Source organism: Pristis pectinata, chromosome 26 (assembly GCF_009764475.1).
Source record: "Pristis pectinata isolate sPriPec2 chromosome 26, sPriPec2.1.pri, whole genome shotgun sequence".
Classification (NCBI taxonomy): Eukaryota; Metazoa; Chordata; class Chondrichthyes; order Rhinopristiformes; family Pristidae; genus Pristis; species Pristis pectinata.
Window position 1 is genome coordinate 7177705 of NC_067430.1, and position 20103 is coordinate 7197807.

Consider the following 20103-nt stretch of genomic DNA (forward strand, 5'->3'; position numbering starts at 1 on the left):
GGTTCCCTTGGATCAATTAATTACCTCAGAATGTTGCATCATGAGGACCTGCTGAATTCAGATCAATTAACTTTACAAATATAATTGTCACCAATTATCTCTGTTGCTGTGTCATATTCAAATTCTTTCTGTATGCTTTGTTAAATAAAAGAATATTAATAAGTAACCTGCTACCAGACAATGTGATTGGCACAGTGTTACTGCAGGCAGTGTTGTTGTCTCATAATTCAAGTGACCTGGGTTCAGTTCTGACCTCCGGTAATATCTGTGTGGAGTTTGCAAGTTCTCCCTGTGTGTTTCCTCAGGATGCACCAGTTTCCTCCCATATCCCAAAGGAGTGTTTGTTGATAGGATAATTGACCATTGTAAGTTGCCCCCAGTGAATGGTAGAATTTGGGTGGAGTTCACGGCTATGCGAGAGAAAAGAGGTTACAGCGGAATAGACGGGGGAAAGGGTTTGACGCGATCGCTCTGAGAACCAGTATAGATTTGATTGGTTGAATGATACTCTATACTGCAAGAAGATATGAGAAAATATACAATGAGTGTGTAGAGGTGAGCAGGCAGAGCCAGGACCATTGTTTTCAGACAGGGTACAGTGTTATCTAATAGGGTAAAGGTTCAGCAGAGAATGACTAACTCATGAATGAAACACCAGTACCAGCTCACTGCAAACAGGAGCAACAAACAATCTGCTGGAGGAACTCAGTGAGTCGAGCAGCACCTGTGGGGAGAGAGGCATTGTCGACATTTCAGGTTGAAACCCGGAATCAGATTGTGTGTTGCTCCAGATTCCATCATCTGCAGTCTCTTGTGTTTCCATTTCACTCCCAACAGGGATAGGTGACCATGATAAAGTGTGCAACAAATCTTTATTTTCGACCTGAAACATCGACTGTTTATTTCCCTCCATAGACGCTGCCCAACCTGCAGAGTTCCTCCAGTGATGTTTCCTCTCCTCTCAGTTGTGTGATGATGGTGATTGTCATACACTGGTTGTCTGGCTTCTCAAAGAAATAGGTTTGGCAGACATTTGCCTCCTCCTATGGCAGTGCATTATTCAGGAATACTTCCTCTGTTTTGTGTAATTAGTTAATTGCATTATTTACATGTGCACTTGCACGCGAGTTTAGAATTAATGCAGCTGGTGATAATTATAGTACCAAGTCCTTAAATTGAGGCCTGTACTTGGAATTAACCAGTCGTTTATATACTATCTGCAGATTAGCTCAGTGCTGACACTGTATTCAGTGACTGGTTGTTAGGATTAGAGGCCTTCAAGATTACACTGCTACGTGTGTGAATCAGAACATCACCTGTTCTTTGGATAACCGGAAACTTTGGAATAGATTAGAATGTTAAGTCAATCATGTAGTTGAAGCTCCATTCAAGGTTGCGTCTCTCCATTACTTTGGTCTGTTCACTGATGCCTCTACTTTTTCTTTATTTGTGGGATTAACTTGGGCACCTTGGTCAGCATGGACGAGTTGGGCCGAAGGGCCTGTTTCCATGCTATATGACTCTATGAGTCTATGACTCTACTGCTAGTCAATGTTTCCTTTGTCAGTATTGATTATCCCAGTCTCCCTTTTTCTTTATACTCTCAAATCCCTCTTTCCTTTCAAATTTGACAGGGTGACGCTCATTCACACTTTATGGTTTTCCATATTAATCATTTTATGTTCAACACTGGAGATAACAGCTAAATCGAAACACATTCCCTGCAAATAACATGTGACATAATTAGGATATTTGCAACAGGATCAAGCAATCTTTTTCCTCTTCTCTTATTTTCAGATTTCACAAGAACACAGTAGGAGCAGAGGTAGGCCACTGGGTCCCTGAAGCCTGCCCCACCATTCAATATGATCAGGGCTGATCTACTCCAGGCCTCATCTCCTCCTCTGTGCAAGTCCCCAAACCGCCACCCCCCCCCCCCCCATCCTCCAATCTTTCAAACATGTATCTACCTCCTCTTTAAATACTTCTAAGGAGCTGGTCCCCACAACTCTCTGAAGCAAAGAATTCCAGATATTACCACTGTGAGAAGAAATTTCTACACCTCCTTAATCCAGGCCCTCCTCTCCTGAAACACACACACAGTGCTGGAGGAACTCAGTAGGTCAGGCAGCATCTATGGAGGGAAATAAACAGACAGCGTGTCAGATCAAGACCCTTCATCAGGACTCTTGAAGGGTCTCAACCCAAAATGTTGACTGTTTATTTCCCTCCATAGATGCTGCCTGACCTGCTGAGTTCCTCCAGCATTTTGCGTGTGTTGTTCCAGATTCTAACATCTGCAGAATCTCCTGTGCCTCGACTAGTGAAACCATCTTGACATTTACCTTATCACGTCCCTTAAGATTTTATATATTTCAATAAGATCACCACTCATCCAAAGAGTGCAAGCCCCGTCTGTTTAGTCTCTCTTGATAAGACAATCCTCTCATCCCAGATATTAGCCCGGTGAATCTCCTTTGGACTGCCTCCAAAGCTGCCTTCATTTGTTTCCTCCTCATTACACAGTGATGGCTTTTGTTATTCACTTGCCTTCACCACAGTGGCACTGCTGGTAGAGCTGCTGCCTCACAGCTCCAGTGACCCGGTTCAATCCTGACCCCTGGTGTGGAATTTGCACATCGTCCCTCTGACCTCTGACTACAGGAGCTTCCTCTGGATGCTCCACTTTCTGACCACAGGTGGACAGGTTACCTGGCCACTGCAAATTGTTTGTCAGGTGTAGAGGAGTGGTAGAATCTTGGGGGGAGTTGATGAGAATGTGGAGAAAGTGAAAGGGGTTCAGGTAGGATTAATGGGTGCACGATGGTCGGTGCAGACTTAGAACATAGAACACTACAGCGCAGTACAGGCCCTTCAGCCCACAATGTTGTGCCGACATTTTATCCTGCTCTAAGGTCTGTCTAACCCTTCCCTCCCACATAGCCCCCTATTTTTCTATCATTCATGTGTCTATCTAAGAGTCTCTTAAATGTCCCTAATGTATCTGCCCCCACAACCTCTGCAGGCAGTGCGTTCCATGCACCCACCACTCTCTGTGTAAAAAAAAACTTACCCCTGACATCCCCCTTATATCTTGCTCCAATCACCTTAAAATTATATCCCCTTGTGTTAGCCATTGTCGTACTGGGAAAAAGGTCTCTGACTGTCCACTCGATCTATGCCTCTTATGATCTTGTACACCTCTATCAAGTCCACTCTCATCCTCCTCTCCAAAGAGAAAAGCTCCAGCTCGCTCAACCTATCCTCATAAGACTTGATAGGCCGAAGGGCCAGTTTTCTTGCTGTATCTCGCTATGCCTCTATGCCACTCTCTCTCAGCTTCCAATACCACCATGTGTCCATTCAGTCTCTCTGACCTTCCACTCTCTTAGCCACCCTTCCCTTTACTGCAATTTTCACTTATATCGATGAAAAGTCATCAACCTGAAATGTTAACCGTTTTACTCTCTTTACAGATGCTGCCTGACCTGCTGAGTATCTCCAGGATCTTCTGTTTTTTTTTCTCTCTGCAGTGTTCTTCTGCAGTGTTTTCCTTTTGGATTGAGCACTGATATTTCTATCAGAGCTGTCGCAAAGCATTTTGTGAGCTCCCAGACCCAAAGCAGAAATGGAAGATGGGTGATAAACTATGGAGTATTTTTGCTTAACATTACACATGAGTAGGAGAAGCTACAGGAAAGTTCCCAGACATGAAGTTGATATGCGAATAGCAATGTTCCCCTCTTCTGATTCCTCTCACTTGCGGTGGACTTGGATCAGTCCCTCAACCTGGAGTTAAACCAGGGCAAGACTATTCTTGGCCACTGCAAATTGTCTGTAAGGTGTAGAGGAGTGGTAGAATCTTGGGGGAAGTTGATAAGAATGTGGAGAACTAATGCTTGTTCTTATTCTCCATACTTATTCTCCTTGATCTTCCAACAGCTGATTAGGGAACTCACAGGCACATTTCCCACTGTTTCTGCAAGTAGTCTAACATTCAGGTAACAGAGTATGTTTGCTGAATAGGATAAATATCATAATCTTTTGAAGCAAGACCTGGACGTACAAAACAATCCCAAGATTTGATTTGATAGACTGATAATTGAGTGCAGGATCATTTCCAAAAATACATAATGTGCCTTGTACCTATCTGTCTTCTAATTTTGTGTTCATTGCCTCATAACATAAAGAAAATGGAATGATGCAGTTCTAAAGAAGTTCGGTTCAAAATGTGATGAAACACAACAGTTGGATCAACTAAGGCGCAGAGTCCCAAAAACGTAATGCATAAAATCATTAGGATTTAAGGAATAGAAACAGGAGTAGGCCATTCTGCCCCTTGCCATTCAATGATAGCATGCTTGATCTTTAATAAAAGTGTCACTTTCCTCTATTAACCCCCTATCCCTTGATTCCCTTCCTAGCCAAAAATCTATTAATTTTTGTTTTAAATATACTTAACAACTAAACCTCCCCAGCCCTCTTGGGTAGAGAATTCCTTGGTTAAGCTACATATCTTTACCCATCTCAGTCATGAATGCTGACCCCCTGTATCACCTTTGGTTCTAGATACCCCATCCAGGGAAACATCATCCTTGCATCTACCCTATCAAAAACACACCAGACAGCATGAAGCCTGGCCCAGAAACAGTCACAGCTTTCACCAGAGGTAAGCACTTCAGAACAAGAAAGAACTGAGAAGCTTCTAAGGTTAAGCCAGTACATGAATTCTTTCAGCTCTGATGTGTTGGTACACAAGGGATGTTTCATTGTATGAAAAGCACTACATGAATGTACAGTATTCTCCCTGTTCCAGTCTCTGCATAACTGTGACTGTAAAGCAATAAAACTACAATTTTTTTTTGTGGCTCCTTTGACGATGAATGCACAATGTGTGCCCTGATCCCGGTATCTAATTCTGTCTCCAAATACTGCCAACTACAACACATCTCCATTCTGCTTTTTTCATACACCACATTATTTGGGCGCATTTGCACACGGTTCTAAGTTAAAAACATTTTACTTCAACTGTTAGGTCTCAGGGGGTAATTCAATTCCGGCCGCTGTCTGTAAGGAGTTTGTGCGTTCTCCCCGTGTTTGCATGAGTTTGCGCCGGGTGCTCCGGTTTCCTCCCACATTCCAAAGACGTATGGGTTAGGAAGTTGTGGGCATGCTATGTTGGCGCCAGAAGCGTGGCAACACTTGCGGGCTGCCCCCAGAACACTCTACGCAAAAGATGCATTTTACTGGGTGTTTCAATGTACACGCGACTACTAAAGAAATCTTACTTTATTTGATTTCATGAAATGGAAAGTAATTCATATCTAATTTTCTGATATAAATTTTACAACCTACTTCTACAGCTGGGAGCTCAGTTGGAGTGTGTTTGAACTAATGCAGGAGAAACTCTTAAATGGGGATGCAAGGGGGTAGCAACCATTCCCATTGGATGTGAAGACTAGTGAGCAACATTGTTACCTGTGGAGCTGAAAGTTCCATGTGCGGAACTAAAGGCGGATAGTTCTTTTTGGGTTTGGAGAACACTCAGCAGTCCAGGTGCTGTATAAAGGGAGGATGGTGTCTAAGTTGATGTTCATCCATCTGCCTCATGCCTGGGTGCTGAATGCTCTCCTTTTCACTGGACATTGTTCATGAGGAGGCCATTAAGTATTGACTAAAGTTGAAGCTCTCAATTCCTACCTCCTCTGGGAATTGTGAAAAGCATTGCCCTTTTATACAGCTGGATTGCGCCTCAGCAATGGTACACTTCTTTTGCAGATGAATACATCAGATTTAAGCTTTTTCCATATTCAGCAGTAATGCAGTGCAACTCTTTGAATGCACAGTTTATAATTATATGCAGGCTTTAGAACCGTGTTGTCTTTTACCTGATTAATTGTTTCTCTTCTCAATTTACATACAAAATTTGACAAGTCTGGGCAAGTGTTCTACAGAGTAAATGCAAGATTCAGTGCAACTGGGTAGGCAGAGGATGAAGAAGTAGTTTGAGAATCTCAAGGTTGGGTACACGGAATGATCCTTGTGGATTGGAGTTGGGCAGGAGTGTTGCAATGCAATGATAAAATCTTTAAAGGTGCCAGGGAGAGTTGTCTGTGTACGGGAAGGTCAGGTTGACAAGCCTAGTTTGGTTCCTTGAATAAATCAATGGAACAAAATTGAGCGGCTTCTGTAAAGATGGTTCACTGCTTGGTTAATAGCCAGGTTAAGAGCTTGAGAGTCATCCTGTGATTGTTTCCTTTTTCTATTTCAGGAATTAGGGAAGATACTTTCCTGAAAGACCAGAGCACTTCAATCACTTTATCATGTTGTTTTTGAACTAATTTTGCTTCAGCGGTGCTGAGGTGGAGAAGGTTGAGAACTTAAAGTTCCTAGATGTAAGTATCACCGACAATTTGTCCTCGTCCAATCACGTGAATGCTAGGGCCAAGAAAGCTCATCAACACCTCCACTTCTCCAGAAAGCGAGGGAAATTCAGCATGTCCCCAATGACTCTTACCAGTTTTTACAGATGCACCATAGAAAGCATCCTATCCGGATGCAGCAAAGTTTGGTATGGCAACTGCTCTGCCCAAGACAGCAAGAAATTGCAGAGAGTTGTGAACGCAGCCCAGTACATCACCCCTACACTGACTCAGTTTCTATTTCCCACTAACTCAGGAAAGCAGCCAACATAATCAAGGACCCCTCCCATGCCGGTCATTCTCTCATCTCCCCTCTCCTGTTGGACAATAGATACAAAAGCTTGAGAGCACATACCACCAGATTCAAAGACAGCTTCTATCCCACTGTTATCAGACTCTTGAATTCACCTCTCATACGCTAAAAGGTGAACTCTTGATCTCCCAATCTACTTCATCATGGCCTTTACATTTTATTTGTCTACCTGCACTGCACTTGCTCTGTAACCATAACACTTTATTCGGCATTAAGCTTTTCTTTTTACCACTTCAATGTACTTATGTATGGAATAATGTCTGGATGGCATGCAAACAAAAGTATTTCACTGCATATTGGCACATGTGACAATAATAAACCAATATCAATGCCAATGCCAAGAAAAACATCTGCTGGTGCTCCATCAGAGGGATCTTACAGAAGTGTAGGATAAGTGAAACTTTGAAGCATTTACCAAGGAGGGCTCTCTGTTCCCTCTAGTGCTTAACCACTTGATTAGATCCTAGTACAAGAGTAGGACAATGGCCAAGGATACCAGTGCCAGAATCAGTGAAGAAAAATGCACCTAAAAATGGAATCATCTGAATAGAAGAATGAAGTAAGATATCAGATTGCTTTTTTGCATTCTAATAATTATTCACTCCCTGGATTTATAAATGGTATTGGTTTATTATTGTCACTTGTACCAAGGTACAGTGAAAAACTTGTCTTGCATACCGTCCATACAGATCAATGCACCCAGATAGGATGCTCACTGTGGTGCATTGATAAAAATTGGTGAGTGTCAAAGGGGACATGCCAAATTTCTTTCGCCTCCTGATGAAGTAGAGGCGCTGGTGAGCTTTCTTGGCCATGGCATCTACGTGGTTGGACCCGGACAGGCAGAGTAAATGCAAGATTCAGTGCAACTGGGCAGGCAGAGGATGATGTTCATTACTGAAAACTTGAAGCTCTCAACCCTCTGTGATTAAATGTGTGATTATGGTTAGTAAGAGGAAAATGAATTGAGGTTGTGAAATGAAAACAATGATAATTCATTTTGTTGAAAATTTATCACGTTCTTTGTTACTGTTGTGACTGTTTTATCTAATGGATTACCCTCCATCTCATGGTGGCTGGTTCGACAGCCTCTCCTTTAGCTGTGGATTCTTCAAGCTATTTATGCTTGCTTGATTAAAATATAATCACCCTCCTGCAGAGATACTTCTGTTCTATGTCCTTGGTTCTTCTGGTTCCCAAAGTTTATGATGTTCCCAAAGGTGTTCATTAAGATTTTGGCTGTGCAGTATGCACTCTCTTACTTCCATAATATCATCTATCTTCCATGATTTGGTTTAATGAGCAATACAGTGATGAATACTAACTATGGAGGAATTTAAGATAGAGGGATATGTGGGAGGAAGGGGTTAGATAGTCTTAGGTGTGGTTTGAAGGGCGGCACAACATGGTGGGCCAAAGGGCCTGTATTGTTCTACGGTTCTATGGTTTATTACCGCACAACTTAAAGCAGAAGGGTTATGAAAATTCAAACCCTATCTGCCACTGTAAGACACAGAGTCATCGAGAGATACAGCATGGAAACAGGGCCACTGAGTCCTTGGTGACCATCAACCTATTTACACTAATCCTACTGTAATGTTTTTTTATCCTCCCCACATTCCCGTCAACTTCCAATCCCCTCCCTGGATTTTATCACTCACCTACATGTAAGGGGCAAATTACAGAGACCAATTAATCTACCAACTCCCAGGTCTCTGGGAGGTGAGAGAATACTGGATAACCTGAGGGTAAACCTGTCCCAGGGAGAATGTACAAGCTCCACACAGACTGGAGCACCCAAAGGAAGCCCACACAGTGGCAAGGAAACTGCAAACTCCACATGGGCAGCACTGGAGGTCAGGATCAAACCCAGGTCTCCGGACCTGTAACACCGTGCCTCCACGGCTAACACTGAGCAGGACTTGTACCAGAGGTGAAAATTGGAGCGCAACATTTCTATTTTTCCACACAAAAAAAAAAGCACTTTTGCCATTCATGGAGCAAAATTTTATGATCTCAGGCAAGTTGGTAAATTGGATCCAAATTTGGCTTGGTGTTAGGAGACAGGGAGCAATGGCAGAGGAAACACTTGAATTACCAAGGCAGAGGCAGTGAGGAACCAAGTGCTGGTACAAGGAATTAGCGTAGATAGGTTCTTGATGGGCTGAAGGGCCTACTTCTATGCTGTTGAACTTTAGGAAAATGCTGCAATCCATTTGATCACAACAACCTTCTAGAAATAACAAGGAGATATATGACCAGGTGATGGCAAAGATGAATGTTAGTTAAGCAATCAATTGTCACCAGGATTAATGCACTGTCCTGTGTCAATCAATAGCAAGGGATTTTTACATTGCTTGGTTATTTCTCCTTGCTCTCATGACATAGAAAGAGACCATTTGGCCTACTGAATCTCCCTAAGCTCTTCAGCTTCTGGGATTCTGTCACAATGTCAAGCAAAGAGCAAGCTCGCGGAGAACCCAAATGCTGCACACTGGTACGAGACTGGAGTCAGGATACTTCCTCTGAATCGAGCACAGGCAGTGACCGGAAGGAATCTTGCCTCGGGGCTCTGAGGCAGAGTCCTGACGTAGAAACTGGATATCCTAATAGGAACAGCGAAACTAGGACTGCTCTAGAGTTGCCAGCTCTAAGCATCCAGGAAAAAAAGTATACCCAAATGTTGACCAATACTCTGGCAACTAGTGCTAGTGAAGCCAGGGTTCTTATGCTAGTCCCTTGATGGGGCTCAGGTGTGTGTCGTTATGTGATTAGTGGTGCACGGAATCCATGTGCTGCACCACAAGGCACCATCAATGGAGCCGAATCAAGGGCCAGCACTCGGAACCATGACAGATTGATGCTATCTCTCAATGCCATCAATCTAATTCCCCACTTATTTCTCCGCAGCCTACTTTTTCTCACATGCCCTTCAACTCCTTCCTTCCTGTTTCTCCCACCAGCAACCTAAACTAGGGGTAATTTACAGTAACTAATTAACCCACCAACCCGCATGTCTTTAGGATGTGGGAGAAAACCTGAGCACCCAGAGAAAACCCATACAATCACAGGGAGGACATGCAAACTCCACACAGACAGCACCAGTCAGGATTGAACCCCAGTTATTGGAACTTTGTAGCAGCATCAAAAGTTGCAATATGATAAGCATTGTTAATTAAAATACATTTAAAAGATTGCAACACATAGTTAATAACATGGTGAAATTCTACCGTCTATGTTTTATATTTTGTATATGAATATTTTCTGTTAGAGAAAATGTATGCCATTGCTACACCATTATGCCACCTCAAAAGATGGTCTCTGTGTTTAAAACTTGGGACGGTGTTATGGGCATTGAGGTGGAGAGGTGTCACAGAGTACAGAGACACCCCATGTTGGGCTTTGTTTGTATCTGTAAAATAAGATAGCTTTATTAGGTCACATGTACATCGAAACGCACAGTGAAATGCATCTTTTGCATAGTGCGTCTCTGGGGGCAGCCCGCAAGTGTTGCACGCTTCTGGTTGCCAACATAGCATGCCCACAGCTCCTAAACTGTACGTCTTTATAATGTGGGAGGAAACCGGAAACACCTGAAGAAAACCCATGCAGACACGTGGAGAACGTACAAGCTCCTTACAGACAGCGGCAGGAATTGAACCTGGGTCACTGGCACTGTAAAGCCTTACGCTAACCACTACACTACCATGTCTGCCCCTACACTACCAAGAGTGACTGAAGTTCAGTGTGTTGCTAGTGTCAAAGTCAATCCCTGTTTGCTGGGAGCGAGAAACGAAGAAACTTTATTGCTGATGGTGACCAGTGGTGCACCTGGGAGAGAAATGAATTGGAATTGGTGCGTTATTGTCACGTGTACCGAGGTACAGGGAAAAGCTTTGTTTTGCAAGCCATTCATTCAGAACATTTCAAAACATAAGTACATCGAGGTAGTACAAGGGAAAAACAATAACAGAATGCAGAATTACAATTACAGTGATCGTTACAGTTACAGAGAAAGTGCAGTGCAGGTAGACAATAAGGTGCAAGTGTTATGACAAGTTAAATTATGAGGTCAAGAGTTCATCTTCAACGTACAAGGAGTCAGTTCAATCATCTTATAACAGCAGGATAGAAGCTGTCCTTGAGCCTGGTGGTGTGTGTTTTCAAGCTCTTATATCTTCTGCCCAATGGAAGGGGGCGGAAGAGAGAATGACTGGGGTGGGAGGGGTCTTTGATTATGTTGGTTGCTTTTCTGAGGCAGCGGGAAGTGTAGACAGAGTCCAAGGAGGAGAGGCTGGTTTTTGTGATGGACTGGGCTGCATTCACAACTCTCTGCAATTTCTTGTGGTCTTGGGCAGAGCAGTTGCCATACCAAGCTGTGATGTATCTGGATAGGATGATTTCTATGGTGCATCGATAAAAATTGGTGAAGGTCAATGGGGACATGCCGAATTTGATGAACAAACATTATAAAATTTACCTTATTGATAAAGACTACAGCAACTTGTTTGTACTGAGTGAAGCCAAAATTGGCAGCCTTATGGCAAACCAGTATGCCAGTGAAGGGCCTAATCTTCCTTTATTTACATATTCAAAGAAATCCAGAACTGTCACTTTATGAACACTCTACGATGATTGTGTTATCATCTTCCTATATGTCTAACAATGTACTTTTATGCATAGGAATTCCTGGTGGAATAAAGACCCAGTAGATCCCATGCAGTGGAATGCCCAGAGCTCCAGCTGAAAGATGGCACCTTTACTAATACAGCACTTGCACAGCACTAGAAACCGAAGACTGAACTCTTGAGCTCTGACCCAGGAGCTAAAGTTCTACCATTGAGCCTGGGCTAAGGAGAAGAAAATAACTAAGTTGTGGGCTTGATGTTAACACAGAGTGAAAACTGATCATGGCCACCTGGAATATGACCTCCTGATGCTGATTCGACCTGTCACCATGAAACTGCACAACACTGCACACGCAGGCAATTGTTAAAGCTTGGCACAGTATCGAGCCAAAATGTGATGGATCAGCAGCAATGGGGAAGGAGTGAAACATTCATCTTCCTGCATGGTTGTCGCTCAACATAACCAGCCGGAAAACTTATACAAGGCAAATTGTTTAAATAATAACCATATGATTTGGTCACAGAGTCAAACAACATGGAAACAGGCCCTTCGGCCCACTAAATCCATGCTGACCATCAAGCACCCATTTACATGAATCCTCTGCTGATCCCCTTTTATTCTCCCCACATTCCCATCAAAGCGTCCTCCCACATTTTACCACTCACCTGCACGCTAGGGGCAATTTAACCTCCCAACCACACGCCTTTGGAATATGGGAGGAAGCGAGAGCACCCCGAGGAACTCCACGTGGTCACACGGAGAACGTGCAAACACCGCACAGACAGCACCGGAGGTCAGGATCGAATCTGGGTCGGTGGAGCTTTGAGTCAGTAGCCCTTCCAGCTGCAGCACTGTGCTGTCCAAATAACAATTATTTCTGAAATTTGAGCATTGACTGTGATAAAATATATGACATCACCTTTACTTCTCCCTTAACATTCCCTGGTTTGAGGGCTACATTGGTATTGGTTTATTATTGTCACATGCATCAAGATGCAGTGAAGAGCTTTTGTTTTGCTTCCCACCCAGACAGATCATGCCATATATAATTACATTGAGGTAGTAAAAGCAAAACAGAGCACAGAGTATGGTGTTACAGTAACGGAAGAAGTGCAGTGCAGGTGGACAAATGAAGTGCAAATGAGCACATCTGCAGATATGAGACTTCACGGGCACCTCACAATCCTTGTACATCTCATCCATGTGGCCTTCCCATTCCCCCAGACTTGAACATAGAACATAGAACACTACAGCACAGTACAGGCCCTTCAGCCCACAATGTTGTGCCAACATTTTATCCTGCTCTAAGATCTATCTGACCCTTCCCTCCCACATAGCCCCTTATTTTTCTGTCATTCATGTGTCTATCTAACAGTCTCTTAAATGTCCCTAATGTATCTGCCCCCACAACCTCAGCAGGCAGTGCATTCCATGCACCCACCATTCTCTGTGTAAAAAACATGCATCCCCCTTATACCTTCCTCCAATCACTTTAAATTTACATCCCTTCATGTTACCCATTGTCACCCTGGGAAACTCGTAGTCGTACTTTTACACACTGAGTCTAGCTTCCCATTGGAGTGTCACAGCTCGGCCTGATCTTGTCCATCCTGCAGCTCCACAGCAAGGGGAGGTTGAAGAGGAGAATGGAAGGCAAAGTGCGACCAAGTGTTTCCCACTGACCTCACTCTGTTGCTTGGGTCAATTGTAACTTTACCTGTGGGTTAACTCTGTGCAAAGTGGAAATCCAGCTGGGGGCTTGGTACTAGTTGATGCAGCTTTTCATTTCTGAAGAACAACGTAAGTAAAAATGCAAACTAGATAAAATAACATTTCTGGCCCTCTTCCAAACCACTGCAATATAAATATGGTACTCCCTTGGGATCAGTGTGAGAGGAAAATTCCTTTCACAGTTGCTGAATTGACATTTGTAAGTTTCTCATATGTCACGTCATCCAGTCATCATTTATTCCACCCGGTGAATGAATACCTTCTGAAAAGTAAAATGCATTAAACATGCTGCAGTAATGCAGCTGAGTCTGGGTAGAGCAGCCTTGGCTTATGCACCATGCTCCTCTCACAGCCATTACGTGAACATCTCCATTGGGAAATGCTGGGCAAGATTCAGCTTACTTGAGACATATTTAGCACCCTGCAGCAGCAAGAACTAACAATGCTGGACATTAACTCTTTGGGTAGTTTTAAGAAACCAATTAACATATTAATGAGGCATCCCAGCACCAACTAATCTCATCAAATCATTCACAGTTTAGATAATGCACGAATCATATTCCTCTGCTGCTGATTCCAGGTCTTCTTTCAGATAACGTGAATAAGACTTAAGAAGATTGTAACATCAAGAACAGAAAAAAACAGTCTTAAAACTGTTAACCTGAAAGGATTTTATTGCGACAGATTATTAGTTAGCCGGCTGTAATCATATGGAATCATATCAATCAGACATGCCATCTGAATCATGATAAGTGAGGGTGATTCTTCTATGCTCTGTACTTCATTGAAATAAATATACTTGTATACTTGCAATGTACAGTAGTTCACAGCAACACCCAAACAGCCTAGCATGAGATAATGAATAGTTTACCATCTCACAGGCAGAATTTCACTGCATGTGTTAAATGCACAATTTAGTGGACTGCTTCTGAAATTCAGTTTGAAACCTATTACCAACGTTGCATATATAAGCAAGGTTAAATTTTAACCCAGCAGAACCTCACAACACAGAAAGAAGTCATTCAGCTCATTATATCTATGCTGGCTCTTGAAAGGAGCATTCCAATTGGCCATACTCTATTCTTTCCTCAGGAATTATTTCTCTGTTTCAAGAATTCATCAACAACTGAATCTGCTTCTACCATCAGTTCAGAGTTGGTGTTCTCAACCAGAACAATCCACAATGTGAAAAATTCTCCCCTCCTCTATTTTCTTTCTTGTCAGCCATCTATAAAATATTGAAGTTTTAAGTTGACTTCTCCGCATGTGTCAATACTTTTCACCCAGATGCAGGTCCCACCTTTGCACAAATTTCTGCAGGAAGTTTATGAGGACGGGATTGTCTGCCATGGGTGATGTTGGCTATGACCTTCCTGCCTTGGATTCTGTGGGATTCTCCGATGTATTGGAGAAGACACTCTTCCAGTACCAGCGTCCTGTAACCAATTGAGACCAAATGCGATGATGTCACTGTGATTTCTAATATTCGGTCCGTCCTTGAGAAAACCTCCCAAGATTTAACAAAGTATGATTGGCAGGAACTGTTCACAAAGGGGAAATTTTGGTTAAAGATATCATAGTTAACTTAAAGGTGTTTGAAGTAACAATTTGGTCAAATCTTACAATTCCTGAAGGTGCTGAAGAAAAAAAAAAATCACTGTTACACATGGGAAGTCTCCCCCGACATTTTGTATTACCCATGGACAGCACAATGCCAAACTATTACTGTGTCTGAGAGCCGCACAATGATTTCCCAGTGGGGATTCCACTTCTGGGTAATATCTATTCTAGAGGAATAAGGGCTGCGATTGTAAGGACTGTAAGGGAAGCCTCATTATTGAGGCAGCAGCAGAGAAAAGCCGGGCGATCCCGACACCACTCAGCCAGCAGAAGGCTTCGACCTGACACACTTCACAAGGATTCCTGTCGGAGTCTTTGCTACTTTTGTGAAGATTCAGAGGCATTCTGTTGCTGGGACTGGATGTCTCCTGCATCTTCCCCACAGCTTTTGCTTAATTCAGGCACCCACAGCTGGACACAATACTTAGGCTCTGGCCAAACCAGTGTTATATGGAGGTTCTCTATTACTTATTTGTTATCTTTGCCTCTGTTTAAAAAGCACAGGATTGCATAAGCTTTTCTAACCACTGTCTCCACCTGCCCTGCCACCTCAGATCTCCCTCCTTGCTCCCACTTCTCCCTTTATAGTGGATCTCCTCATTCTTCCTACCAAAGTGTGACACTTCTCATCAAGTATTCCATTTGCCACTCACTCCACCAGCATACCCACATCTCCCTGAAGTCCCTTACCATCGTTCTCACGATTGACTACTTTTCTAAGTGTTGTTTCATCCGCAAATTTGGAAAATGTGCCCTTTACAGTCAAGTCTTTCAGAAAAGCAGTGGTCACAGTATCAGACCTGGGGAATTCCACTGTGCACTTCCCTCCTGTGTGAAAACAGCGCTTCACTCCTGTTCTCTGCTTCGTGGTACTAAGCCTGTTTTCTTCCGTGCTACAGTAGCCCGTATGATTCTGTGATCTTCAATCATGATGACAGGCTTATTAAGTGGCACCTTGTCAAGTGCCTTTTGGAAGTCGATATCCATCATATCAATCACATTCCCGACATCAACACTTCTGGTTACTCCATCAAAAATCTCCATCAAGTTAGTTGGACATGATTTGCCTTTAACAAATCCATGCTGACGTTCTGGAATTAATCCACACATTGTCTAAGTGACTGCTTTTTATCTGCCTGATTATTGTTTCTAGAAACTTTCCCCTCCACTGAGCTAAACTGACTGGTCTGTAGATTCTGACGTTACCCTTATGCGCATGTTTTTGTACACTGCCGTTTTCCATTCCTTGGACTCCACTTCTAAATCTATGGCTGTTTGGAAGATTGTGACCAAGAATTCTACAATTTCTTCTCATACTTCACTCATTGACTTCAGATACCAAGGTCGCCTGGGTTCCCAGTGTGGCCCTATCTGGACCTATCTGGATGGTTTATCCACTTCCAAGTTTCTTCTTTATATCAACTGTTAGCCCATCCAGAATCTCAACTACATCTTTCTTTGGTGAGATTCCAGGAACATATACATTTTTCATTCACTTCCTCAGTTATGCCTTCTATTTCCACAGTAGATTTCCTTTCCCTTCCTTCTCCTCTTACAATCCTTTCCTGTCTGTAAAATATTTTGGATTTCCTTTTAGAACATAGAACATTACAGCACAGTACAAAGGCCCTTCGGCACACAATGTTGTGCCGACATTTTATCCTGCTCTAAGATCTATCTAACCCTTCCCTCCCACATAGTTCTCCATTTCTCTATCATTCATGCGGCTATCTAAGAGTCTCTTAAATGTCCCTAATGTATCTGCCCCCACAACCTCTGCCGGCAGTGCAATCCACACACCCACCACTCTCTGTGTAAAATAATTACTTCTGGTCTTTTCTCATGCTCTTTCTTGCCTTAATTTTCTTCTCTGCTCTGCGCTTACTGTGATGAGCCAAATTTTTACAAAATAGCAATTTGGCATCTGCCACGCACTCTTTTATTTGCTCGATATTAATCTCTCCTTTCGTCTGCGGACATCCCCAGATTTCATCCCTGTTCTTCTGATCCACCTCTCCTTTCACCTTGACCATGGCCTCTCCTCTGGTGCCTGTCCATTTCAGATTCACAGGGAATGTCCTCCTATCTCCTTCTCCTCCCACCATCCACCCCAGTCAGCTGAGTTCCGAGAGACCACAAAAAGAATACAATACTATCCACCTGTCATTCCCACCAGTCAGATCCTGACCTCTGCAGAATGTGTGAGGAGTTCAAAGATGACACTTGGTGAAGCAGCCAAAAGAACTGGGACAGTGGAGACACAAGAGGCTGCAGATGCTGGAAATCTGAAGCAACCGACAAACGAGCTGGAGGACTCAGACGGCATCTATGGAGGGAAATGAACAGTCAACATTTCAGGTGGAGATCCTTCATCAGGACTTCACTGGTCCTGAAGAAGGGTCTCGACCAAAGACGTCAACTGTCCATTGCCTGACCTGCTGAGTTCCTCCAGCTACTTTGCGTTTTGCTCAAGACTGGGACAGTATTCTCCTGAGCGTAGAAGACCGAGAGGAGATCTCACTGAAACTTGTTAAGGCTTAACATATAGATTAAGGGAGGATGCTTCTCCTGGTTGAGAAGCCCAGGACCAGGGAGCACAGTTTGAGAATAAGAAGGAGAGGAATTTTCTCATCTCACTGAGAGTTCCTCCTGAGGCTGCGGAATCTCTGTTACTGTGTCCTCAGGAGACAGAAGCAGATTTTTAAGGGAATCAGAAGTTAAGATCACAGTGAAAGGAAATGGCGCTGAGGTAGAAGGTCATGCGTGTGACCCTTCCTCAGAGCTCGGCTTAGAGGTTGGAGGGGGGTGGGGTGGCATTGTGCATGACCATGACTCTGCTCTATTCCCTCAGGATGGCACCACTTTCTATCCCACCACTTTCTTCTCACTGTTGCCCCTCAAGTCTTTCAGTGACCGCTGCCGCCCTGCTGAGAAGGTGCAGAGTGAAGTTGAATCACTGAGGCCCACACGTGACCCCTGCAGTCGCAGTCGCAGTCACAGTCACATTGCCGAACTCGGTCGGAGGGAAGACTCAAAAGACCACTGTTCTCGTTCAATCTCTTTATTACTTGATCCGAGGAGAGGGCACCAAGCCAGGCACCTACGTCCCGGACCGGGTGGTCTCTGAGATACATTGATCTACATACATTCTTATACTTTTTCAGAGGTGCAAACAATGACCATACAAGGAATGATCATGCATTAGTCAGGCAGCAGGGCACTTATTTTCTACATCATGATTGGTTACAGACAAAGGAATTTACTTAAAAATGTTACTATTTCTAATAAAGCTATAGTTCCTTAATCTTTTCAGACCATCTTGTTCCACTGGTTATCTTTGTATACATAAGGTTTCTCATGGTGGGCTCAGGGTCAGTTTAGTGGAGAAAGAGTCAATTGTGCAGACTTGCTGAGACAGGAACTGATTGTACTGGTACTATCATACCTCAAAGCTGCAGAAAACTAGCTGAAGCAAGCAAAATCTCTGGAGCAAGGCACTGCAAAGTGAAGCACAGCTATTTCAAGCAGTCTATTACAGCCATAGTGATGTACCCTTTAATTCATGTCTCAGGGCTCACAATCTTTTACTCTCCTAACCTTTCCTTTTACCTTATACACATTCTCAACATAGGACAGAAACAGGCCCTTCGGCCCACTGAGTCCGCACCAACCATCAACCACCCACTTACACTAATACTATTCCTATCCATTTTTTTTATCCTTCCCACATTCCCATCCCACTTCCTGAAGTCAGGAACTGGTCATTGACTTCAGGAAGTGGATTGGAGTACACACTGCTGTCTGTATCAATGGTGCTGAGGTTGAGAGCTTCAAGCTGTAAACATCGCCAACAATTTGTCCTGGTTCAGCTTTGTGGACACTACAGCCAAGAAAGCTCACCAGTGCCTCTACTTCCTCAGAAGGCTAAGGAAATTCAGCACATCTCCAATGACTCTCACCAATTTTTACAGACACACCATAGAAAGCATCCCATCCGGATGCATCATAGCTTGGTATGGCAACTGCTCTGCCCAAAACTGCAAGAAACTGCAGAGAGTTGTGAATGCAGCCCAGTCCATCACGCAAACCGGCCTCCCTTCCACTTACTCTGTCTGCGCTTCCCGCTGCCTCAGGAAAGCAGCTAATATAATCAGGGACCCCTTGTACCCGGTCATTTTCTCTTTTCCTTCTCCCATTGGGAAGAAGATACAAAAGCTTGAGAACACGTACCACCAGGCTCAAGGACAGCTTCTGTCCAGCTGTTATCAGACTCTTGAACGGACCTGTCATACGCTAAAAGACAAACTCCTGAACTCTTGATCTCCCAATCTACCTCGTTGTGGCTTTTACACTTTACTTGTTTGCCTGCACTGCACTTTCTCTGTAACTGCAACACTATATTCTGCATTCTGTTTTCTTTTTTTATGCATAGCATGATCTGTCTAGAGAGCATGCAAAACAAAAGCTTTTTACTGCATCTCAGTATATGGGATAATAATAAACCAATACCAATTCTCATCAATTCTCCCTGGATTCTACCACCGACCTACCCACTAGGGGTGATATGCCAACTAATTCCTCCCACATGCAAACTCCACACAGACAACAAGGAAATCCATGCACTCAGAAGGACAATGTGCAAACTCCACACAGACAGCACCCATGGTCAGGATTGAACCTGGGTCTCTGGCGCATTGAGATGGCAGCTCTACTAGCTGTACTACTGTGTCACCTGCTGCCTTGTCCACTACAAGGGAACAACTGTCCACCAGCTCAGCAAAGGCCATGCGGGGAGCTTAGCATAGACACAGTAGAGTAAATCGCAAACTTAGAAGGCAGGCACAATACTGTCCTCGAGAGTGAATAGTTGATAATTCTATGAAGAAGCTTTTGGTTTAACTTACTTGTGGTCGAAGTTTTGATTTAGCCTTTGCACAGAGGTGATTCCTTGTTTAAAAATCTTTATGATATTTACTTCCTTTGCTTCTTCTTCACTACTTGTCATGGATGATCACTAACAGGAGGAAGCAAAACTGGAGGCAGAGCGAGCTTGTCATTCTTGCTGTTTCTGCTGTTGTGTAGTGAGTAAGATCTATGCCCTGATATGCCATAGCTGCAGAGCGTGCACTGGCTCACTCCCCTCCCTGGAGAGTGATGCAGGATGCCCCCTGGTCTATCCCTTTACCGGGACTGTACCCTGAGGGATCCCGGGCGGACTCTTCACCAGGTTCCTGGCTCCCATGCTAACTATGCTCTCCAGTACAATAACAACTTGGATTGCAGTGAGGAAGTAAGGAGAGGATAGTCCCTGTTCCTCCTGTGTCAATCCCCAACCAATTTGACAATGAAAGAGAAGTTCCCTGGTTTGTTGTTCACAGTGAAGATACC